Below are 26,981 nucleotides of genomic sequence, written 5' to 3'. Positions count from 1 at the left end.
GGCTTGGCTCTTATTTTAAATAGAAAATGCGAAATATGGCATATTTCTCTGCATGGAAGATACGGATTACAAGCAAGCAAATGAGTGAGTTATCTTGTGAACCAAATAAACAGTCTCAACGTGAAATCAAAATCAACACATGATCATGGGCAAAAGACCTTGGGCTTAGCCTTCCTAGGATCCTTAATGCAGTGCTAATTTCACAGATATGTGGTCAAGGAATTTCAATAGTTCTACAGTCCTACAGCACATTTTTACCTAAATACCTCTTGCCAGTGGGTAGGGCATTTCCCTTGCACGTGGCCGACACGGGTTTGATTCCACTGTCCCTCTCGGAGAGCCAGGCAAGCTACCGAGAATATCTTGCCCTCCCAGCAGAGCCTGGCAAGCTTCCTGTGGTGTATTTGATATGCCAAAAACAGTAACAACAAGTCTTACAATGGAGACATTACTGATGCCCGCTCGAGCAGAAACGATGAACAGTGGGAGGACAGTGCTAGAGTGCTACCTCTTGCCATTTATCACTGTCTCTCTAGTTACCTCTCAACAATTAGTTTACCGTTATAGTACTTCTAAAACTTCCTCTGTAGTAGTATTTCCAACTAGGAAAAACAAGTTTAAATTACTATGTCATAGTTCTGGAGGCTGGAGGACCAGAAACCAGACACCAAGTTCAAGGTGACTGCTGGGTTGGTTTCTCCCAAAGTGTAACTCTTTAGCTTACAAGAGACCTTCTCACTACCTCCCAAGGGTTTCTTGTTTGCTGGCATACCTAGCACCTTTGAGTTCAAATTTCCTCTTCTTCAAAGGACACCATATTGGATCAGAATTCACCTATACAATACTATTTTTTTTTATTAGTGAGACACCATGAGGTACAGTTGTAGACTTACAAATTTTTGTGCTTGGATTTCAGTTGTACAATGATCAAATACCCATTCCTCCACCAGTGCTCATTTTCCACCACAAAGGATCCCAGTATCCCTCCCACCCCCCCCCCCCATCCTCCCCATCCCACCCTGCCTCTGTGGCAGGGCATACCCTTTTGTTCTCTCTCTCCTTTTGGGTGTTGTGGTTTGCAAACAAGGCATTGAGTGCTGAAAGTAGACTATAGACCAAACATGATTGTACAATATTATTTTAATGATCTTTTAAAGCTCCTATTTTCAAATACAGTCACAATCTGAGGTACCAGATGTTGGGACTCTAACATGAATTTTAGAGTGTCAATGGTGATCTTTTCAGCTCAGAGTAATTGTCACATTAGTCAAAGTGATAGTCTGCTCCGGAGTCTGTTCTCAGGGTAAAGAAACAGCTCCTGGCTCCAGATTTGTTCAAAAGTCCCTCTTTACTTATTCTCTCAGGAAAATGATCTGTGTTCCTTTTCACACTATAGCATGCAAGGGAGTGCCCTCATGTCATTCTGTTGGTGTTCTTTCCATTTAAACGGTCTTCTCTTACAGACCACTAACCTTTACACTTTGTGATCAAGTCTTTTTGGGGTGTTTGTTCACTGTCCTTCCAGCCCCCCAAATTACATTCTTCGTGCTGTCTGTGTTCCCTTTCAGTGCTTTCATGTGGCCCACTTACAGGTTCGGCCAAATTTTACTCCATCTGCAATGAGAAGTGTCTGAGCATTAGATTGTCATTTATATACATTTTTCATTTCCAGTCTTACTATTAGGTGGTTCAGAGATGATTTAGAGGCAAAAAACACTGTTCTCAGTATTTGAATGTATGAGGCCATGAACTTGATACCCAGCACTGCCCTCTTGCCCCCAGTGTGACCCCAGCAGCTCTTCTGTCTTGGATCTTTCATCCCAAAGAGTGGGTACGAGCCCCAAAGAGCCCCACAGACAACCATATGGAACCACCACGCATAAAAACAACAATCAGAGGAAGGAAAGGAAAGGAATTTTTGAACTAGGAAAAACATTTTTATCTTAGTTTTATACTTCTGTTAAATGCTTCTAGCTAGTTGTCATATTAGATAGGATCCAATAAACATATGTCAATAATAAAAAACCCTGGGTCCAGAGAATGCAGCAGATAATGTCTTTCTCTGCATTTCACCAATACCCCACTTCAATCTCCAGTATCACATATGGTCCCACAAGCACTGTTGGGAGTAATCCCTGAGAACAGAGCCAGGAAGAAGCCCTGAGCACCATCAGGTATGGCTCAGAAAAACAATTAAACAAAAACCAAGAGTAGTTGTTTTAACTAGTTGTTAAGCTTAACAACCTATTAGTTATTGGTAAAATTTCACACATCAGAAACAGAGTGATTCTGCCAGATTCTTGGTTCTGTTCGTTCAGGATCATTTAAAGCAAGCCTGCGAGTTTGAAACGAAGTTCATCTCCTCTGATTCGTATAAATCTTATTGATTGCGCCTTAATTGATACTGACTTAAATATTCAAATCTCTTTCTGGATGACAACCTGCTTCTCTCTCTGTAAGCTTCCATAGACATCCTTTAGGTCTTGTTCTAATTAGTTTCTTCCTCACAGGTCTTTTGTCTTATTCATGTTCTTCCCCATGTTTAGAGCAAAGGCTATATTCATACCCCATGGTTCCATAACACATTACTAGAAGATTGACACCTGAAAACAGCAAATGCTTACAAACATGCAACTCTTGAAGTCATAAGTTCAAAACCAAGGTTCTATGCCAAGCCATTTCTCCTCTAAGGGCTTTCTTGGAAAACCTCTTGCAATTTTAAGTGGTGCACCAGCAGCCCTATGCTTATGGTCCCAGCATTTCAATCTGCCATTCTTCCTCTCCTCTTGCCCTCTGTACATATCCCTGTCTCCTTTTAGTTTTCAATGCTGGGTACTGAACTCAGAGCCTCAGACATGCTACACAAGTATTTTGCTGTGAAATCATATCCTTGTTTTACATATATGTATATGTAAAAGGTAAAGGTAAAGGCCCTCCCGTTGATCGTCGATTTGCTCGAGCGGGCCCAGTAACGTCTCCATTGGAGACTTTGTTGTTACTGTGTCTGGCATATCGAATACTCTCGGTAGCTTGCCGGGCTCTCCGAGAGGGGCGGAGGAATCGAACTCGGGTCGGCCATGTTGGCCGCTTGTAAGGCGAACGCCCTACCCGCTGTGCTATCGCTCCAGATTATGTTTTATTTATCTATAAATAATTTTATTTATTTATCTATTTATTTATCTATAAAAATATATAGATAAATAAAACTATGAACTATGTCTTCCAGAGAGGAAGAATGGCAGATTATGTATATGTAATATATGTATATATTACACACATATATGTATATATATGTGTGTCTATGTGTGGAGAGAGAAAAAGAAAGAGAGAGAGAGAGAGAGAGAGAGAGGGGTGACTGTAGTTCAGGTCCACATGATTTTATATAGGGCTATATAATTAGACCGGTATCTTTAATTTAATCGTATTTTCAAGAAGGCTATTACTAATGAGACAATCTTTCCAGTCTGTGGAGTGAATAAATTAGAATGAATGATCTTTTCCATTGGTGCTGTTCTCTGGTCCATAATCTAAAGTTGGAAATAACATTTCACTTCCTAGTTCTTCCTTAACCAAGAGTCATTCACTCAATTTCTTGCTTAAAGTTAAAATTTTGGGGTGATTTTCATTTCACAGGGCTTTGAATAAAATTCTAGTACATAAGTATTAGGCTTATGCCTTTAGTAAGGTGAAATAATTAGAAACCTGTTTTTCAAACAGAGACAAATAGAACCTCATTGAAATTAAACCAAATGATAAATGAAAGGAAGTAGAGAAAGGAGCATAGTAAGATAAAAAAAAAAAAGCTAGAAAATAAAGTTCTGGGGGATTTGAAAAAATAGAGATCTTCAGAATAACTTAATGGGTATAGTTTGTATATTCACAATGAATTTTCAACAGCAATGACATTATCCTGATAAGAAAGAAAAGATTATAATTCTTTCTCTGTGCCATTATTATCCATATTTGTTGGCATCTAGAAGGTTATGTCTACAGAAATCCAAATATCTATTCTTATCCTGTGGGATAAGGTTTTGAAACTATATTTCAGACTGTTGTGCATTAGTAACTAGGGAAGTGCACTAAGTAATATTTTAGTTTTGTCTTTTGGTTTTTATTTTGGGTCTATACCCAGCTGTGTGCTGGAGCGATAGCACAGCGGTAGGGCGTTTGCCTTGCATGCAGCCAACCCAGCCATGCCGGGTTCAATTCCTCTGCCCTTCTTGGAGAGCCCGGCAAGCTATCGAGAGTATCTCGCCCTCACGGCAAAGCCTGGCAAGATACCTGTGATGTATTCAATATGCCAAACACAGTAACAACTTAAGTCTCACAATGGAGACATTACTGGGCCTGCTCGAGCAAATCGACGAACAACCAGAGGATAGTGACTGTGACAGTGACCCAGCTGTATTTTGGTCTTACCCCTGATATGTGCTCAGATATCACTCCTGGTGGAAGTTAGGAATCCTTACGAGGTACTAGGAATCCACCCTGGGTCTATCACTTGCGAGACAAGCATCTTCCCTGCTGTACTAACTCTCTGGTCCCAACTAGCTAGTGTTTAAATACAATACTTTCCCAGAGTCCCAAGTCTAAGAACAGTAGCTGAATTTTGCAAAGTCTTTTAATAATTGCCACAAGCTTACACATTTGGGTCACCAAATTTATTTAAAATTTGTCAGTGAAGATGAAAACCTATTTCTGCCTCTCCCTATAGCTACTTCTGGACATAGTAAAAATAGATTTCTGTTTTGTGTCTGAAGTATCTCAAGGTATTGGCAAGAGAATTTCCACAAGAACTTCAATTTCTCAAGTACTGACTTATGAGGCCCTTGGTAGTCACACACTACGTTGTCATTAGATGACACCACACATTTCTCAGCTCCACACTTGACAAGGTAGAGCCAGGAACATTCTAGAAATTAAAAAGCCAATGTTGTGTTCATGCGAATTGATGGCTTCTTTATTTCAAATCAATAGTGATTGGGAGGATGGACTATATTTGAGAAATGTTTCATTATTTTAGAAGATAGACATGGATTTGGGTCATAACTTTGACTCTTTACAGTTATCTTATATTGTAAAATTACTCTGCCCTAGTTTCAGATATGCTTTTCTAAAAATATTAATTCCTGGCATATAAAAATGGGGCTTAGTACAAACAAGTTTTATTATACTAGTTGTGATAGAGGTATTCCAAAGAGGTAAACAAAATGTTTCATTATGTAATTTACATAGGAAATTGATATGCCTCTTTTGTGGAGCTGAGTCAACAGGGATTGGATATATTTAGTGGTGCTCAGAAGAAACTACTGGCTCTGTGCTTATGGTCATTCCTAGCAGTGCTCTGAGGACCTGTAGTGCCAGGATGCAAGTCCCAGTATCCTGCACAGATATGTACAAAGGTAATTAATTCATCTTGTTACCCTGTATATCATTTGTAAATTAAAATTCTAATTTCCAGAGTTTGATAAGTACTTTTGAGACATTTTTTTTATCTTTATGGGAGGCAGGGCTGGGTTGGGCCACACCTTGCCATACTCAGAGTTTACTGCTGGCTCTGTGCTCAAGGATCACTCCTGATGGATCTCAGGGAACTATATGGGGTCAGCCATATGCAAGGCAAGCACCTTACTCTGTGCTGTCTCTCCAGCTTCTGTGTTTCCATCTGTATTTTATGGAGAAGAAAATGAGAAGTTAAGAAGTTAAATAACTTGTCTAAATCTTAATGGATAAGTGGTAGAGTTAATAATTTAGTGCAGGCATTTCTTGTTCCAAGCTCAGCATTCTTTTGCTTTGAGGGAAAGTTATTTCATTTTTTTTATTATTTAAAAATTGGTACAAGTGAGTTTGGGACTGGAGAAATGTGTGTAAAGTGAGCAATTTAATGGGAATAAGACATTATAATTTAGAGATTATGGAAACCTCACTAGAATAAGAGCTTTATATAGCTCATTTTATATTATTTCTTTTTGCTGTGTCTTTGATTGCATACTGAAAATGTTATTCCATTTAAGTATAGTGAAGTATATTCAAATGAATGGTGATATTATTATGCATCTTATTTCTGTTAACAGAAATTACTTTATTTGAAGGACACATTTTGTTCTTTTCCAGCTTCTTAAAATCTTAAACTCTCAGTTTCCATATTTATTCAATAGTAGAGAAGAATGTATTTTGCATTTTTAATTGGTATGTCAATTGGTATACTTATTTTATGAGAAACTACTTGACCTTATTTTCTCACTTTATTTCAGAATAGTGGCATGATTGGTTGACCCGAAGCCTAAAAAATAGAGATATTTTATAACAAAAGTGGGTATTTGTTGTGTTGTCTACTTGTGTGATTACCCTTAGTATTCATTTTGTCACTTACCATAAAAAATACTTCATTATTACAAGCCCTCATTATTTCTAAAATAATACCTCTATTATTCTCTATTATTTTATCTGTTTAGATAGTTATGTTCTTCTGCTTGAAATCGTGTCAATTATTCCATCAAAATTCTACTTGCTATGCCATTCGACCAAGCTGAAATATTAAACAATTTAGTTATTGCTTTTCAGGCTGAAACACTGAGAAGAATTAAAAAAACTTCTTAATGTTATAATTTTTGTTTTGCCATTTATGTAGTACCTGAAAAAATACATGATTTCATGTATAATGCTTCTGCAGTAAGCTTCTAAATAAAGCAGAATCTGAGACACAGTTTTGCACAAGAGTTTCTTAATGGTTACAGGGCAAACAAAGGTATTTCTGAATGTGTGTCTGGGTGACAGAGAGAGAGTCAAGGCAGCTGTTGGCAGTCACAGCCAACTGTTCTTCAAAAGGTGGCATGCAGCTCTTGAGAATCATATTATCTTTTTAATATTCCCTGATACCTTAATGAGTTTGCACTCTAATTAAATGTGCAACTTGCAGCCGTCATTGGGTGCCAGATTGCTGTGACTAGAAACACACATCCTTTGTTCAGGTCTCGCTTCACCTAAACACTTACAGTTTTAGTAATTTCATTATAGATGAAGTTAGAGTTTATTTAGTTACATTAGCTTAAAAACTGGTAAAATTTTTGAAAACAGTAACTCTGCAGTTCAAATCTTTAAGGATCAAAAGTCAACAAAACACAGAAAGTAAAAAATATCCACCAAGCAAGAAAACAGATGGAAGAAAAGAGGAGTCATCAAAGTTCAGTGTTAAAATTTCATGTTGGAATGTCAGAATACTTAGGAGAGTAACACAACAGTGAGTCATTAACACCAAATATATTTTGCTGTTATTTTAACAAGGTTAAATGATGCATTTTGCATTGTATGATTAGGTTAGAAACCATCTTCAATGCATTTTTCCCAGCAGGAAAATTCACTCATGTAGAGTCATAACCCCACCTAAAATATATTCCCATAATTTTCAAATTTTACAATACTTTGTACACTTAATCCATTTTTTGTTTGTTTTTTGGGGTCACACCTGGCGATGCACAGGGGTTACTCCTGGCTCCGCACTCAGGAATTATCCATGGCATTGCTCAGGGGACCATATGGGATGCTGGGAATTAACTCGCGTCGGCTGTGTGCAAGGCCAACGCCCTACCTGCTGTGCTATCACTCCAGCCCCTTTTAAATGATCAGGACTGGCCTCTGTTAAAAATAATTTATCAGGTGTTTTCTACACATAATATTCAGTGTTGCATTAAAGATTACCAACTAGGACATGTCCCGCACGAGGTGTCTAAGGAGACACACTGGTATCTATTGGCAGTAGGTACCAGTCTGCCAAATCTCTGCCCAAATGCCCAGTCTAACTTTCGCTCATCCTCTTGTCAGGAAATATACGTAAAAACATGAATAAAACATTCCTTACTGGACTAGAGACGCAACTCCACTGGCCAAGTGAATGCTTTTATGGAGATGTCCTGAGTTTTATCCCCATCCCCAACTGCTGGCCAACTCCCAGAGCATCATCAGATGTGAGCAGCAGCATGTTAGGTCCATAACCCCTGACTGAGCATAACTTGTAGAGACACTTTTTAAAAAATATCACTGTCACTGTCACTGTTTTCCCGTTGTTCATCAATTTTCTCAAGCGGGCCTTGTAATGCCTCCATTGGAGTCTTTGTTGTTGCTGTGTTTGGCATATCGAATACGTCACAGGTAGCTTGCCAGGCTTTGCCGTGCGGGCGAGATACTCTCGGTAGCTTGCCGGGCTCGCGGAGAGGGGCAGAGGAATCAAATTCGAGTCGGCCATGTTGGCTACATGCAAGGCAAACGCCCTACCCGCTGTGCTATTGCTCCAGCCCATTCAAAAAAAATATATATAGAACAAATGCTCTCAGTGTACTCAAAGCATGTACACATGATAACACACACACACACACACACACACACACACACACACACACACACACCACAGCTTTGAGAAGAGTATAGATCATGAGGACACAATATCCAGGTCAGATAAAAGAGCTGCAGAGTGGCAAGATCCTTTCTAGGTGATAACATAGGAAGCTTCAGGGCTTACCAGAACCTGTTAGGATTATAATCGAGAACTTTGATATATAAGTGGACCAGTTGTTTAACAAACTGAAACAAAGGGCTCAATGGAATAATGTCACATGCAGGGCTGGAGCAGTAGTACAGTGGGTATGGGACATGCCTTGCACAAGCTGGACCAGGATTCTATCCCAGGTGCCCACATGGTTCTCCAAGTTGAGCCCCACCAGAAGTGATTCCTGAGAGCCAGGAGTAAGCCCTGAGCACTGCCCGGTGTGGGGCCAAAACCAAAATAGATAACTAAATTAAAAGAATATCACATTCAAGCACAGGGTTAAGTGAGTCAGTTATATGCAGATGAGATTCTCCAAAATACGATCCCAATGGAAAATAAACAGAATAAAAACTAAACGTTGATTCTACCTATTCTATTATAGTTAGCTGTGCATAGTTAAATTCCAATCAATTATATAATCTTAGTAATTTATTTTTGTGCCAGAGTAAGAACCAAAATATTCCAGAATAATCATATTTGTTACATCACTTATTTTTTTCTGAGATACTTCTGCCTACTTCTTAATGTCACTCTGTGATAATCTGTGGTATTTATTTTCAGGTAATCTTGTACTATTTAATTCCTTTTTTCCCAATTTTTTATCAGTAAATCACTGTGAGGTACAATTGCAGACTTACAAACTTTTGTGCTTGTGTTTCAGTCATACAATGCTGGAGTACTCATCCCTCCAGCAGTGCCCATTCTTCACTGATAATCCCAGTATCCCTCCTTCCCTCAACCCCATCCACCCCACCCCATCCCACCTCTGTGGCAGGGCATTCCCTTTTGTTATCTCTTTCCTTTTGGGTGTTGTGTTTTGCAATAAAGGTATTGAGTGACCATTGTATTTGGTGTATAGTCTACTTTTCAGCACTCCATCTCCCATTCCAAGCAGGTCCTCCAACCACACTTTACTTGGTGTTCCTTTCTCTATCTGAGTTGCCTTTTCCTCCAAAATGTGAGGCCAACTTCAAGGCCGTGGAGCACACCTCCTGGTACTTATCTCTACTATTTTTGGGTGCTAGTCTCTTGTAAATCTTAGCACACTGAAGGTTGTGTGTTCACAGGCTCACTGGATGGCACGGTCTCACTGCCCACGTTCGGTGCTCTTGAGCCCTGTGTGTGGCCTGGATCAGGATGGCTATTCTCTCTCTCAAGCTTGAGTCCCTCTCACTATGACTCTGGATCTCTGTAGCCCGATCTCTCTCACTTCTGACTCTGCTCTCTCTGAGCTTACATTCTTAGTTTATATAGCAATCACATAGGGTGGTGACACAAAGGTGGGTTGAACATTGACAAATCAACAAAGAGAGGTAAAACCACTTCTCCAGGAGATTAACTCAAGGATAAAATCTCATCTAAAGAGATTACTCCAGATTACTAGGAGATCCACTCAAGGGTGGGATCCTAACAAGGGTGTGTTCTTTCCTCAGCTAGTAATCTACTTAAATAGTTGTAGTAAATCTACTTCTAATATTTCTAGCAATGTCATTCTGTGTGAGCACAGTAAGAGATATAAACATCTCATTATACATTCCACAGCTCTCAGGCCAGGTTAGTCTTCCTAGCCCCAGCAGGGTCCTAGTCTCTTCATTACTTACTTTGGATCATGACAGCATTTGTCCATGATCATGCCCTCAACTTATAGTTGAGTATCGCGGCACTTTGGCCTGGCCCATTTTGATGCCAGGGTAGCTCACACCTTGCCCTGGGTCCATTCAGTACCTCATTGGGACCCTGCTTTTGGGGTGCTAGGAACTAGGGACAACTGAGTCAAGAAAGCAGATGCCCAGGAGTAAATATTATTCGGAGTTAATCAATTCCCAAGTCACAAAGCATAATATTAACTGTCTTTCTGTGTCCATACAGAAAGAACATTGCTGTAAGGTAAACTGCTTTAAGGTAAATTCAAAAGACATAAGGAGAGAAGAAAGGCAATATTAATTTATAATACAAGTTCAGTGCCCTGGGATGGGTGTGACCCGATAAACCTAAGCTATCTGAGGAAGGACAAAACAGTGTTATCCTACAGTCTCCCATTATATTACTTTATATTCCATAGATCAGTGCAATCTTTTTATGTCTATCTCTCTCTTTTTGACTCATTTCACTTATTTAATTCCATTACATACAATAATCTTTCAAAAGTATATGTGAAAATAAATATTATTCATTTTCCTAACAGGATGTTTATTCTGAAGGACAAGACATAAGATTTATCTGAGGAGTGACATCATCAGATAGAAAGATGTTTAGAGATATTTTTGTTTTTCTGAATCTGATCCTAGAGAAAAAAAGAATATTGTAGCAGTTAATTCTGATAAGTTGAACAGAGACTCTGAGGAAAAGGAAAGAGATTAATGAAAGAAGGAGAAATATCAGAGAAGAGAAACTTTTATCTGTCCATTCATGGCAGAATCTTATGCTGTGAATATATTGAGAGCTGATATTAGAGGGCTCAGTTGAGTCTAGGAATGAGTTTTCTGCTCATACTTTGGACTGACTCTAGCTAACAATACCAAGCTCTATAATTCATAGAGATTTCACAATAAAAAATTTGGGCTTTCTTTGCCTCATCTCAGAATATTAAATGGAGTAATCAGAATGCGGGAAAGAATAGATTCATATCCAGAGTTAATTCTAAACACTGGTGATAATAAATGATAGAGAATGGGCACTGGTGGAGGGATGGGTACTGGATCATTGTATAACTGAAACCCAAGCACAAAACCTTGTAAGTCTACAACTGTACTTCATGGTGTTTCACTAATAAAAATTTTTAAAAAAATACTAGTGATAAAAATAATTGCTCTTCTCTCACCATCAACTAACTTTTAAGCATAGTTTTTAACTGTTTTTATTATTTTATTTTATTTACTTTATGTGTTATTATGTTTTACTGTTTTCATTTTGTAAAATTCTTAAAACTTCTCAGAGCACTGTTATCTTGTAAGGTAAGGTAAAGGTAAAGGCCCTCCCGTTGATCGTCGATTTGCTCGAGCGGGCCCAGTAACGTCTCCATTGGAGACTTTGTTGTTACTGTGTCTGGCATATCGAATACTCTCGGTAGCTTGCCGGGCTCTCCGAGAGGGGCGGAGGAATCGAACTCGGGTCGGCCATGTTGGCCGCTTGTAAGGCGAACGCCCTACCCGCTGTGCTATCGTCTCCAATGGAGACGTTACTGGGCCCGCTAGAGTTATCTTGTAATTTTATTAAATAAGAAAATTCCTCAGAGCTACCTAAGTTTGCACAGTAGAAATGAATGAAAATTGAATGGAGGTTCTTTGATTCCAAAGAACTATTTGCTTTTTCTGTCTCTTTGTGCTATTCTCGCAAACATGTATACAGTCACACACATGCATCTTTTAATCTGCTCTTGCTAAATCCTTACATTTATCCATATTAACAATAGAAAGACCACTTTGCTTTGGTTTCTGATAGTACCTTTTTTCTGGTTACTAATAAGTTATTCTAAAGTTTTTGTGACTTCTGAATTTCTCTCCTTCTTGAACTTCATTTTCTGGGTGTTGGGGTAATACCATATGTGGATTTTCTCCTATTTGCAAAGGATATTCCTTCTATTTTGTTTTAGCTACTTTATTATTCTCAAAAGCCTTACTGCCCGACATCATTACCTTTGGAGAACTATTTCCTGGTCTACTATTCTCATTTTCACAGTCTCATCTAATGAGTCCACTCCTTGTAATAAGCTGAGACACATTCTGTGTAAATTTTATTTTATTTTATTTGAACTTCATCCATGCAATACATGTAGGCACAATTCGTAGCTCTGGGAATACAGAATCATGTTCCTATTTTCAAGAAATCTGAGCGTGCTATCATTTCTCCCAAGTCAATTATGTCCCAGAGAAATTCTGCCATATTCTCAGAAAACAACTCCAAAAAATCTCTATTGCAATGATTAATATACTATTCATTCATATTCTTACACGGGAATCTTGACATCACTTAATTTATACCTGCTAACTTTTCAACAAATGCAGATTCTGTCACTCATTTTCTCACCATCCACTTCCCCTTCCCACTCACACTCCTTTTGTTCAGACTCGCTACCTCTCTGAGTCCTTAGAACTACTACTACTTTGGAAAAGCCTCAGAATCACTTAATCCCACCTCTCAGGAAGGACCTGTGTAATCATTCTTCTTGGCTAATACTAGAATGCCCTTTCCAGAAAGCAAATTTTATCTGGCCACTTCCTTACTCAAAAGTTTAAGTGTTTACCCAAAGTTTCCCTAAAGTTCAAACAGCTATTGACATACAAAATTTTGTCTTACTTTTTCCTGTTCCTTTCAGTTTCTTGCTTCCGTGTCCTCCTATACTTGAATTCCATAGTACTTTATTGCTTCTCTTTTCTGTGTATTTTTCTATTTAGTTTCTCCTAGTTCAAATAGGTCTACTTTTGGTGGTTTGGGGGAGAGGGGTAGGAGTTGAAGGTTGGAGCACAAAGGCGGGAGTCAGGGGTCGTATGGTGCTTTGGGGAGAAGGTAAGTATCAAAGATTGAGCCATAGTATGCTACATGCAATTCAAGTCAAGTAAATCAATCTCTATACTATCTCTTGGGCCCAAGCATGGTTTACTTTAGCAAGCAATTTTCTGGGCCTATGTGAAAGAATTAGAGAAGTGGCATGTTTCCTTTTGCATTTGGTTTGTCATGAGGTTGTCCAATGTATTTGACAATAGAAACCTAAGATTTATTGGTATTTCTTAACTCTATTATACTTCCTGGACAATAAAATTTTCTCAGAAATATTCAATCGTGTAATGTAAATAAAATTGCAAGTCTGATGTGGAATGAGTGAAAGTTTATACTTAAGGGTGGAAAATACTTGTGATTAATGTACAATAGTGTTTGAATTGGTGTTGAAAAAAGAAACCTTGAGCTAAAGCTCTCATTAATCTGCTGTAATTTGCAAAAATATTTTGATATGGAAAATAACTATTTTCACCTAGTGCTTATAAAATGGGCAAAAGCACAATGGTGTATTACTTTGAATGAGAATGCATAAAAATCATTAACACCGAGATATTAAAACATAATTTGGACAGATAAATAATAGCTCAGATTTCAGAGCTATAGTATTTAGAATAATTGCTCCAAATTTTTGTTTTATATTTCGTGTGGGATTACTTTTTAAATGGGTTAGTATTTTTAGGGTTTTTTTTTTTTTTTTTTTTGCTTTTTACATCACAGCTGGCAATACACAGGGGTTACTTCTGGCTCTGCACTCAGGAATTACTGTGGTGCTCAGGGAATCATATAGGATGCTGGGAATAAAACCTGGATTGGCCACCTGCAAGGCAAATGCACTACCCGCTGTGCTATTGTTCCAGCCCCAGTATTTTTAGTTTTATACAAGAAAAATTCAATATTAGTTGATTATTTGGTTTTTATTACTTATATTTTGAACATAGTTTATATATTTTAGTTATTTACACCTGTTAAAAAATTTCATTGTCTTCATCGTTGGTACAACCTTTGGAACTTCCCAGTTTGAAATCATATAAAAATTTGCCTCTTTAGTTTTAGGTTTTACGTACACATGGTTTATATTTTGTAATGCAACCATTCACTTGCTTATGACTTAGGATAAATTCAAATATAATTTGACTTATTTTCTACAGGTGTTATCACACGTCATTAGTCATAACGTTATGATACATCTGTCTTTTATCATGTGACCTATATATATGTTTATATGGAAAATTTTTTGTTATTTTTAAGTAAGTGATAAAGGCACATAGGTTTTCATTGGCATTACACATTACTGTTAACGTTTTTCTTTATTTTTCCTCTATTGATACCAATGTAACATTTCTGTGATTGTTTACACAACTTTATTGGTGTTGATTGACAGTACCAAAGAAAATACACAAAATTAATGTACAAAATTTTATGAGCTTAGATTTACCTATAAAATAGTTATGCTCTCACCAATATCAAGGCAAATCAATATATTAATATGCTTCTAAAATTTCCTTGTGTCCTTTTGTTTTATTGTGTTGAGAACATATAACATATCTTTTCATAAACATTAGGTACACGAAAAACAATATCACCAATTACAGGCAGATTTATATACATATCTCTAGAATTGATTTGTTTTGTATAGCCATAACCTAAAATCCATGGATCAAAAACTTCCATTTATCTTTCTCTTACCACCTAAGCAAATGACATCCGAGTGTACCCTTCTCTAAGTGTAACTGTTATCTCACACATAACTTGATTGTCAAAAGACATACATTTTGGTGAGATTGTACAAGAAATAGACTCTTGTGTAGTCGCTGTTTGTAAGGATGTAATTTCACATTCACTGTGGAATATTGTTCCCCCAAAATTAAAACTAAAGCTTCCTAATGTTCCAACCACTTAAGACCTACAGGCATTTAAATTGGCATCTCAAGGGAATATTTGCACTCCCACATTCTTTACAGCTTGAATGAAAATAGTCAAGTTATAGAACAACCCAAATGTCAATGCACAGAAAAATGGATTAAACAGCTCCATAAAGTGTATCTATATATCCATTCCTGTTTCGTCTTCATTCCTGTTTTTGTATCTATAGCCCATGGGGTAATAGCATTTATTGGGATGGGGGGGGGGTGTTTTTGTTGTTGTGGGTCACACCCAGCTGTGCTCTGGGCTTACTTATGGCTCTGTGCTTAGAGATGACTCCTGGTGAGCTATTGGGCACCAGGAGTTGAACTTAGATCAGCAATGCGAAAGGCAATCACCCTACCTTCTGTTATCTCTACGGATCAATACTCAGCATTTACTAGAAGGGAAAGCTACTGTTGGCAACAGCATGGTTACCCTCTGAAAAATACTATGTCAACTGGAATATTTCAGTCACAGAAGGTCAAAAGGAGCATAATTCCACAACTCTAGAATTTTTATAGTACATAAATGTGATATTTTATTTCAGATTAATTATTTGCATACTTATGCACTTATTTATTTCAGATCACTTCACGATATATTATTCCTGCCTGAAACGGGCGTGCATCCTTTTTCTTGCTTCTTCATTTTTGCTTGGTAGTCTCTTTAAATATAGATTCATTTCATTTTTAATATAATACTTTGGCAGATTGCATTTTCCCAAGATGTCTACAATATCATCTCTCATTGAGCATGCCTTTCTAGAATCTTGCCACGTTCTATTATGAAAGATTGTTTAATCCCTGCCTCCTTGAATGTGAATGGGTTTGTTAAATCACTTGTAGCTGGGAGAATGTGTCAGAAGTTATGCCATACAATTTCCAAAGAGAGGTCATGAAAGTTGGTGGAGCTTCAGCCTTTCTATGTAAAAAACTGGGATATTTATATTTTGGAGTCTGCAGATGTCATGCAAACATTCCAATATGTCCCTGCTACTAAGGAGAGAAAACTAGCATTCTGTGGAAGAGATCCTGGATTAACCAGACTCTTATTTCCCATCCAGACACTGCCATCACTCCAGCTTCAGCCCTTTTAAAACTTTCCCTCTCTAAATCTTCCATGAAGAAAGTTACCCTAGGAAAATGTCCAGAATGATGATGTCCTCTCTTGATTGTGAATGAAGATATCCTCATACACACATCTTGAATAATTTTGTTTTAATGGATTTTATGTATTTGCATACTAAAACAGTTTTCCTGGGCTGAAGAGATAGCCCAGGCTTAAGGCACTTACCTTCCACCCGAAGACCCTGGTCATATCCCAGCACTACATATGGTTCGTTGCCAAGAACTGCTAGGAGCACAAAGTCAAAAATAAGCCCTGAGTATCACCTAGGTGGCCACAGACAGGAAGGGAAGGGAGAAAGAGAGAGAGTGAGGGAGTGAGGAAGAGAGGGAGTGAACAAGGAAGGAAGGAAGGAAGGAAGGAAGGAAGGAAGGAAGGAAGGAAGGAAGGAAGGAAGGAAGGAAGGGGAGGTAGGGAAGGGAGGGAGGGAAGAGAGGGAAGGAGGGAGGAAGGAAGGAAGGAAGGAAGGAAGGAAGGAAGGAAGGAAGGAGGGAAGGAGGGAGGGAGGGAGGGAGGGAGGGAGGGAGGAAGGAAGGAAGGAAGGAAGGAAGGAAGGAAGGAAGGAAGGGGAAGGGGAGGTAGGGAATGGAGGGAGGGAAGAGAGGGAGGGAGGGAGGGAGGGAGGGAGGAAGGAAGGAAGGAAGGAAGGAAGGAAGGAAGGAAGGAAGGAAGGAAGGAAGGGGAAGGGGAGGTAGGGAATGGAGGGAGGGAAGAGAGGGAGGGAGGGAGGGAGGGAGGGAGGGAGGGAGGAAGGAAGGAAGGAAGGAAGGAAGGAAGGAAGGAAGGAAGGAAGGAAGGAAGGAAGGGGAAGGGGAGGTAGGGAATGGAGGGAGGGAAGAGAGGGAGGGAGGGAGGGAGGAAGGAAGGAAGGAAGGAAGGAAGGAAGGAAGGAAGGAAGGAAGGAAGGAAGGAAGGAAGGATGGAAGGAAGGAAGTTGGTTGGTTTGACTCTAATTACTTTAGTAGTGATCAGATTTTAGAAATAAATTCTCAAATATAAGAAGCTGGTGAGAGAAACAGGAAAGCATACATTTCAGCTTCGCTTTTCGAGCTCCCTGATGAGAATCCCACTCTTATTCCCAATTGCCACTGTTGTTCAGGGCTCAGCGCCACAGTTTCGGCCATGTAAAGGAGACTGTAAATTGCACTCATGTTTCTGGGCAGCCTTGTCGGCATATTTCGCCTGAGAACTGAAATTCTGTGACTCTAGCAGAAGAATATATATACACACCATATGTGGCAAGTTTGCCTCTCTCTCTCTCTCTGTGTCAGGCTGTTTTAATGTGGCAGGGAAATAAGAATCCTCTTCCATTGGATTCTCTTTGAGAAAAGATGCCATAGTATATTACTCAGGAATGCGTGGGTGAAATAAAAGTGACAAGTCATTATTCAAGCATCCTACCTTAGATTACGTTTCTTGAATACTCCATCAGTATACATTAACGAGTGATTTTCAGGGAATGGAGAGATAGTACAGTGAGAAACCCAGGTTTAAGTGCAGGCATCACATATAATGTTCTGTGCACTGTCAGAAGTGATCCCTGAATGCAGGACCACAAGTAAGCCTTGTGTATGCCCCCAAAATAAAAAAGAAAAAGAATGGTTTTTATATTACTTAAAAATATTCGAAGTATTTAACACTTGCCACTAATTATATTTTTCTAGAAAACTAATTCAGTTGTTTTTATGAAATATTATCAGCCTACAGCTATTTAGTTTGATATTAATCATAATTAGAGTAGGTTTTGCAAGTATCTAGCATGAAAAAGTAAAATAATTTATAATTAAATTACAAAATTGTTCACTGGAGAGTAAGAAATGTGGAGTTTCTATGTCTGTGTATTGTGGGAAGCACGAGGATGACAAATTTATTTTTGGTTAGGCTGAGTTTGAAGTGTTGATAATACAGATATTTGGAAATGTCCAATATACACAGAATAAATATTTGAACTAGAAAATTGAGGCTTAAAATAAATGATGTTTTTTTGCAAAGCAGATAAATGCTATAAATGATCTGCAGTCTCATGATCTCCGTGACTTCTCTCTGAAGTACACAAAGGACTTGTCTTTGAGTCTGATAAGCTTTTGAGATATTGGTAAGAAATGTTAAAATGGGCAATACTACTAGTTAAAGTGTAGTAAATAGACCCATGATTCCACTGAGGTGAAAAAGAGAACTGCTGCTGGTTGTGGCACATAGAAAAATAAAAAGTGGTGAACGGATGGAAGAGGCATGTGTAGTACATGTTCTCCTCTCTTGTGCATGTTCTTTCATACATAATTGTGTAAAAACAAAAAGATAGCAGCAGTCTGTCTCTCCAGCCGCCCATGTTTGGTAGTCTCAGGCTGTTTCCCCACTCCAAGGAGATCAATGACGATGGGCAGGGGAAGGAAGGAAATGAAGGCCAGGCTGGTTGGTCTTGGTTGCAGTTTATTCCAACCCTTTCTCCATTCACTCCTGTCTCACCTCTGCCTCCATCAGCCCCCTCTTATAGTTTCATTGTCACTGTCACTGTCCTCCCATTGTTCATCGATTTGCTCGAGTGGGCCCAGTAACGTCTCCATTGGAGACTTTTGTTGTCACTGTGTTTGGCATATCGAATACATCACGGGTAGCTTGCCAGGCTCTGCCGTGTGGGCGAGATACTCTCGGTAGCTTGCTGGGCTCTCCAAGAGGGGTGGAGGAATCGAACTCGGGTTGTCCATGTTGGCTGCGTGCAAGGCAAACGCCCTACCACTGTGCTATCGGTCCAGCCCCTTTAAGTAAAGTAAAAGTAAAGGCCCTCCCGTTGATCATCGATTTGCTCGAGCGGGCCCAGTAACGTCTCCATTGGAGACTTTGTTGTTACTGTGTCTGGCATATCAAATACTCTCGGTAGCTTGCTGGGCTCTCCGAGAGGGGTGGAGGAATCGAACTCGGGTCGGCCATGTTGGCTGCGTGCAAGGCAAACGCCCTACTCGCTGTGCTATTGCTCCAGCCCTTTTAGTTTCATTAAAACTCATAAAAGAAATTTATGTCATGGAGGGCGCAGGTTCTCTCAGATCTGTGACCCCCAGGTTCTCTCAAGCCTGTGTTCCCCCTAGATTCTCTCAGCCTGTGTTACCTAGAGAGCCCCAGAATCTTCTTTTATTGATCATGGTACCTCTAAAGGGCACAATGCAGTGACATCATCAAAAGGAGTTACAGAAAGAACATTGAGGCAGGGAAACATACATTGTTTCTTTGCATCTGTAGGCCAGTAATTTTGGCATCAGGAAAAAAGATACAAAACCAAAACTGAAACCTTTCTTGGGCTACAAGCACTTGGATTTGAATCTCAAAGAATAGTCTGCTAGAGCTTGGAATCTACATCCCAAAGACAAGTATCTGAGTTTGCATCCCAAGACTAGTCTGACTAGAGCCAGAATCTACATCCCAAAGATCAGGCCTGGCTAGCACCTGAGATCTACATGTCTAAGACCAGCCAGGTTTCTGTGATAAAAGGAAAACCGCCACTTACAATATACTGAAATTATTTACTGAAGGCAGTTTGAAGAGGAGAAATATTCAGCCTCATCCAAACTAGTCAGAACACACGGGAAACGCTTCTAGGACAGATTCTCATTTAGCAGATCTACCAACCCTAGAATGGAATCCCCTGCGTGGGTTTCTCCCCTCCTTGTCCAACAAACATATAAGCCTACATAATATAAATCATTTTGTATGGACACAGTGAGAAATACTTTAAGCTTATAGAATTGCTCTCCTAGGGCCATCTCGATCTCGTTCTCAGGCCAGATAGTCTTTCCTATCCCTAGCAGGGTCTAGTCTCACTGTTACTTTTGGATAATGACAGCATTTGTCTATGATCAAACTCCTAATTTATAATTAAGAATCGTGGCACTTTGGCCTGGCCCATCTCGATGCCAGGGTAACACATAGCTTACCACTTGCCCTGGTTCCATCCAGTCCCTCGTTGGGACCCTGCTTTGGGGGGTGCTAGGAAGTGAGCGCAACAGAGGCTTAAGTTGAGAAAGCATATGCCTGGGAATGAGTAATATTCAAAGCTAATTAAATCCTAAGTTACAAAGAAAAATATTAACTGTATTCCTGTATCTGTACAAAAAGGACACTGCATTAAAGTTAACTATTCAAAAGACATAAGGAGAAGAGAAAGGCAATATTAACTTACAAGTTCAGAGTTCTAGAAGGATCTGACCTTATAAATTAACAGATTCTGATTAGGGGAAAAGCTGATTAACTGGTTGGGGAAGAGAGCATAGAGAAGTGGTTACAGATACCCAAAGGAATGGGAGTGACTCGGGAGCACTGTGGTGGGTGTAACCTGATAAACCTAAGCTCCTGGTGGCAAGGGAGAAAAGGATAAATCAATTGTTATCCTACACATAATGATTCTTAGTTGCCACGAGGGAAATTCATATATCCTTTTGATACACTCAGACATAGTTTCCTCTGAAGACCTTCATCCTATATCCTTATATCACTCATAGAAATCTTTTGGGAGTACTTACCCCTTTGCTTGCAATTTCATTTAATTGGGTCAATTTCATACTTAGACTCATGTAAATTCAAGAATCTAGACCAACAATGATATTGACATTTAAAAAAAGAAAAATATATTTTGTAGCATGTTATATTAGTTCACTGATCTAATGAATCAATTATAGAAGCTCTCTGCATCATTTTAATGAAGGTGGTATAACCATGGATTATCTTTGTGAAGATTTTTAGAAGTCTTTGGCACAACATAACATGTTTGAAGTATAAATATAGCTATGTCCAAATTTAGAGTTAAATCAACTGATAATTCTAAATACTTCTAAAGAGTCTCAGAGATAAAAGCTAGAAATATTGGGATGATTAGTTAACACAAAATTTGAGAAACAATGCATATAGATGAAATGTTTTATGATGTAATAAAATGTAATTAATTTATAAAGATACAACATTTACTAATATTGTTGAATTTAAATTATTGAATTATTTACTGTCACTATCACTACCCTCCAGTTGTTCATTGATTTTCTGGAGCGGGCCCAAAAACGTCTCCATTGTAAGACTTTGCTGTTACTGTATTTGGCATATGGAATACATACAAGTAGCTTGCCAGGCTCTGCCATGCAGGCAAGATACTCTCGGTAGCTTGCCGGGGTCTCCGAGAGGGGCGGAGGAATTGAACTTGGGTCGGCCATGTTGGCTGCATGCAAGGCAAATGCCCTACCCACTGTGCTATTGTTCCAGCCCATTGAATTATTTAAATTATTAAATATTGATGATAAAATATTATTTTCTATTATGGTGTATTTGATATGCCAAAACCAGTAAATACAATGGGTCTCATTCCCTTGACCCTGAAAGAGCAACCAATACGGCACCGTTAAGAAGGATGAGGAAAGAGAGGCTGATAAAATCTCAGGGCTGAACTTGAATGCCAAAACAAAGAAGGACCAATATGACTGTCTGTATTTTCAATGAATGTATGTTGGCATTGGAATGCATCCATCAAGGACCTGATGGTGCAAGCACAAAATGTCAAGTATGACATTATTAGTCTGACTTAGACGAGAAGGCATCAATCATATGACGCCGTTTTCAACACTGAGGAAGAACTGTTCTCAGAACATGCGACAAAAGAGGCATTGGTGGTGTCAGTGTCCTTGTCAACAAGAACTTGGCCATAAACATTGATTCATTCGAATGCCTAACAACCCAAAAAGGAGGATTACACTTGAATAGATGTGGCTCACTGCCGGCAGTTTCCATCTTCGTTGTCTACACACCAACATCCAATTATGATGAAGGAGAAATTGAGAAGTTCTACATGGAGCTGAGAAGTTCTATAAAGAAGACCACACCTTCTACAAGATCACATTCGGTGATATTAATGTGAAGATAGGATGGAGAAGATCAGCTGAAGAACTCCACACCGGGACCCATGGCCTGGAATGGAACAAACAGGGTGAGAGACTGCCTGAGTTCATCATGTCGACCAAGACCAACCATGGTAACTCACAGTTCCAGAAGGCCAAATCTAAACGTTGGACATGGGAGTCTCTCGGTGGACAGTTCCATAACAAAATAGACCACATAATATTCAATCAATAGTTTTGCCTGACCGATGTCGCTGTTGTCCCAAAATTCCAAACAGGATCGGACTACCATCTCCTTTGTGCAAAATTCTACTTCACAGAGCAAAGAGAAAGGGATGCAAAGTTTAAGATGAGAACTCCCAGAACGACCACCAACTGGAAGCTCTTTGGCACTATTGCGGCAACATGGGAAGATGCCGTTGTTGACAACATTGACAAAGAACACGATCGACTGTTCATCACCTCCATGATTGTGCGAAGAACGCCAAGAAAGAGATAGTCACAAAAAGATGCCTGTTTTCGAAAACTCTCAAGCTCATTCACCAACTTAGCTTGGCGCAAGCCTAAGGCAACCGCAAAGAACATCCAAGCTCACAAAACAGAGCAGAAAAGTGATAAAGGAAGACCTCAAAGAGAGAAGAGCAGCAATGCTGGCAGATGCGGCAGAAGCTGGGAAAAGCATTCATAACGCCTGCCTGTCCTTTACTAACTGCAAGACCAAGATGACTGCCCTCCGATGTCCTGGTGGATCTATCACATCTTCCAGACGGGCCATGGAGAAGATTATCCATGACTTCTACTTGGATCTCTTCAATAGCCATGTCTACCTGCCCACGTACCAAATTACGCAGGATGGATATGTTGTTCCCAATGTTCTTCCTTCCAAAATTCAACACGCCATTTCCTTGGTAAAGAAGCGAACAGTACCCGGTCCAGACAAGGTCAGACCTGAACACCTGAAGAACCTGCCGTCAATACACATCAATACACTGGCTCAGCTCTTCACATGCTACCTCTCTGAATGCAAAGTTCCATTCCAATGGAAAACCAGCAGGACCGTACTACTGTACAAGAAGGGAGACATCCATGACACTGGCAACTATTGCCCGATCTACCTGTTTTCTGTTGTCTACAACCTGTTCACTCGAGTCATCCTGCATAAGATTGGCAAAACACTAGATGAAGTATTACCATGAGAGCAAGCCAGTTTCCGAAAAGGATTCAGCACGATCAACCATATCCACACGGTAACCAATCTCATTGTGGTTTCTCGGGAGTTCAAGATGCCACTCTATCGCTCATTGATTTAAAGAAGGCCTTTGATTCTGTTGAGACTGAAGTGGTCATCGAAGCTGTTGCCAAATAGGGCGTTCAAACTCAATACAACAGGATCCTCCATGAGCAGTATTGCGGATTAACTAACAGGATCTCACCATTCTATAGGGAGGTTATCATTGATTTCAAGAGAGGAGTTCTGCAGGTTGAAATGATACCATTTAACCAAAACTCTTCAGTGTCACAGAGGATTTCGACCTCTGTCTACGGTCAAGAATCAGAGATGCTGTCTCGTTTGCCAAGGCGTTGAAAATCAGATGGGCTGGACACGTACTTAGATTTGGAGATGATCACTGGACTAGAGCAATTACCGACTGGATTCCATGGGATGTCAAAAGATGCATGGCCACCCACCTATGTGATGGTCAGACTTCTTTGTCAAGACCCTGAATGATCGGTTTGAGGCTGTTCGTGTTCCTAGGACAAGCAGACACCATTGGGCTACACTAGCATGCAACAGAGACGAATGAAGATGTTACTGGCACCCGCTCGAGCAAATCCATGAGTAACTGGATGCCAAGTGATCAATATGGTTAAATTTATTTTTTTATCTTTTGAATATAAGAAGTATCCATTTAAAAGTGATAGCACAGCGGGTAAGGTGTTCGCCTTACAAGCGGCCAACATGGCCGACCCGAGTTCGATTCCTCCGCCCCTCTCGGAGAGCCCGGCAAGCTACCGAGAGTGTTGGATATGCCAGACACAGTAACAACAAAGTCTCCAATGGAGACGTTACTGGGCCCGCTCGAGCAAATCGACGATCAACGGGAGGGCCTTTACCTTTACCTTTACCATTTAAAAGCTCAATATTTGAGAAGTCTGAAAATGTCACTTTTTATTGCATTCAGTTTTGGAGCGATAGCACAGCAGGTAGAGTGCTTGCCTTGCACGCAGCCAACATGGACGACCCGAGTTCGATTCCTCCGCTCCTCTCGGAGAGCCCGGCAAGCTACCGAGAGTATCTCGCCCGCACAGCATAGCCTGACAAGCTACCCGTGATGTATTTGATATGCCAAACACAGTAAAAACAAAGTCTCCAATGGAGACATTACTGGGCCCGCTCGAGCAAATCGATGAACAACGGGAGGACAGTGACAGTGACAGTTTTTGTTGTATGTTGTAATAAAATAGGAGAATAAATACTGAGAAAATTAGAGCATGTGAATTCACTCACTGTGTTAAGATTCCTATTTCCCCCACTTTCACCACTGATTTCTGTAGTAACACCTGTCAAAATTATAGGCTGACCTTTTTTCTCAACTCTAGCTTAGCCTTGAGAGTAGTAAGTATTGGGAGTAGTAAGAAGAAATAATATCACAGTTATAAGGAAGCTTGGATGATGGCTTGGAGAATAATTAAAAATGTGGCAAAGTTTATAAAAAGAGAGTTTCTGAGAATCATTAGTATGAAATAACATTTGAAACTAGTCATACACTGTCTTTATATTTGCCTTCAAATTACATTAGTTATAAATATTTTTAATTGAATGGATAATTTTCTATTTTTTCAGAATTGTGATTGATAATGGTTAATATCAAAAAAAGAAATGAATCACATAAATTTCTTGGTGACTGTCTCTGCTTTGCTTCTTTACATGGCTTCTGCAGTTCATTCCAAATTTTGTCCCACTTTCAAGTTGATCTCTAGCATCTTCTGCAATTATGTATTTGCCATTTTTGTTGCCAACTATTACAAGATTCATCGTGTGCCTGTACTCTTAATTTGTTCTGGAAATTAGTTGGCATGAAGTTTTCTTCTCTATCTTTATTTGATAATTATTCAAATTCATCAAGTAAGTTCTTGCCAGAATTTTACTAATATAATTACACCCTACTTTTTTGAAAATTTTGTTACTCTGATAGCTTTTCTGTAAAACTTTCTGCCTCTAACTGTAACTTCCTGGAAAATCATGAAAAATGTGAAAAATTACTACACATATTTGACTTAGAAAACTTGAGATTGAGTAAATAGTATTTCTCAAGGTTTAACAGCCATTTTCCTAAATAGTTAAAAAAATATCTTATTAACTTAGAAAATAGCTATAACTTTTTTTTGCCCTATAGTGACATCAGTAAATAAAACAACTATTTAATTTAAGCTGCAGTAAGAACAACTAACCTTGAAAAAAACTATCTCTGCACATATTAGAAGGAGTTTGTGTTTTGCACCAACAAGAATTGCTTTAAACATCCTTGTCAGTGTGTACGCTCTGTGGGTAGCAGGCAAAATTCCAAGCCCAGCATTTTACATGCCATCGAATAGACCACCCAGGGCTCTCTGGGGACACTTTCAATAGCGTATTAACTATACAAAAGTCTGTATAGTTTAAAAGCAAACTGCTCCGCCTTAAGTCAATTTCATTCGCTTTAAGAGAAGTGAGTTGAGAGGCCAGGAGAACTCCAGGGCTCCCAGCCCTAGTTTGATCTCTGGCAACACAGGATTGAAAGTGTAATGGCTATACCCCTGCAGATGGTCCTGCTGACCCCAGCACCTCAGGGCTGAACAGCACCCTTTTCGACTGGCTCTGGCCACTAGAACCCCTGAGCATCACTTAGAGAAGCACCCTCAAAAAGTCAAAGAGTGAGTGACTTGTGTCCTGGAGGTTAAAGATCCAGGAGAGCAGCACTAGACCTATGAACCCATCACCACTGCTTCTTCTGCATCTTCCCACTCTGCGGTTCTGCATCTCAGTATGGGATGTGTATATTCATGCATCCTTTCGTTTAGTTTATGCTCTCTCCTCCCTGGAGATGCCCATGTGATGTGTGCATCCTTTCATTTACTTTATGCTTTCTCCTCTATGGAGATGCCAACATTCTCTCTTGAAAGCCGCCATCTACTCTCTCTTTCTTTCTGTCTCTCCCTACTCCCTCCCTCCCTCCCTGCCCATCCCTGCCTCTCTCTCTATATATATATATCTATCTTTCTCTTTCTCTCCCCCTCCCCCACCCTGTCCTCTCTTCTCTTGTCCTCTCCTCTCCTCGAGACAGTCATTTTGCTTCACTGTTCAACTTCTTCTGGAATTCTTCTGCAATGGAAGACTTTGAACCTGAGGCTTCGGCTCCCCACAGACTCTGACACTGACTCATGCGCACAGGCATACACACCAAGTCATTCCCTTCCCACTGTCCTGCTGGAGCATCTTCTCACCTCAGTTTAGCAGATGGAAAAAAGGACTGAAGTGGATTGTGATGCCAGAGACCTCGGGTTGTAGGGTACAGGCACCAACCAATGGCATGTCGGGACTTGAACTTGTGAGCAAGACTTAGAGATGGAGAAAACCTCATGCAACTCTTAGAGACTCCCCAGCTTCCTGGAAGATGGGGTTACTGGACAGGCCCATCCTGCTGCAGAAGAATAGTCCAAGGAGCCCAAACATCCCTTCTTGTGTTCTGCTTTTTAGTTTTAGGGCCACATCCAGCACTGCTATAGTCTAACTACTGACTCTGGGTTCAGGGTCGCTCCTGGTGAGGCTTTGGAAGCCAGAAGGGCACTGGGAATCTGTAGGATAACATTAGTTTGTCCTTTTTCCCTGGCCGCAGGGCTGCATGGACCTAGGTTCACTGGATTACACCCATCACAGTGTTCCCAAGACACTCCCATTCCTCTGTGTTTATCTGTAACCTCTTCTCTGTGCTCTGCTTCCCCAACAGATCAATCATATTTATGCCCAAATCAGTCTCTGTTGACCTGTAAGGTCAGATCCT

This window comes from Sorex fumeus, unplaced genomic scaffold (assembly GCF_029834395.1).
Source record: "Sorex fumeus unplaced genomic scaffold, SorFum_2.1 ptg000033l, whole genome shotgun sequence".
NCBI lineage: Eukaryota > Metazoa > Chordata > Mammalia > Eulipotyphla > Soricidae > Sorex > Sorex fumeus.
Note: the sequence above shows the minus strand (reverse complement) of the source record.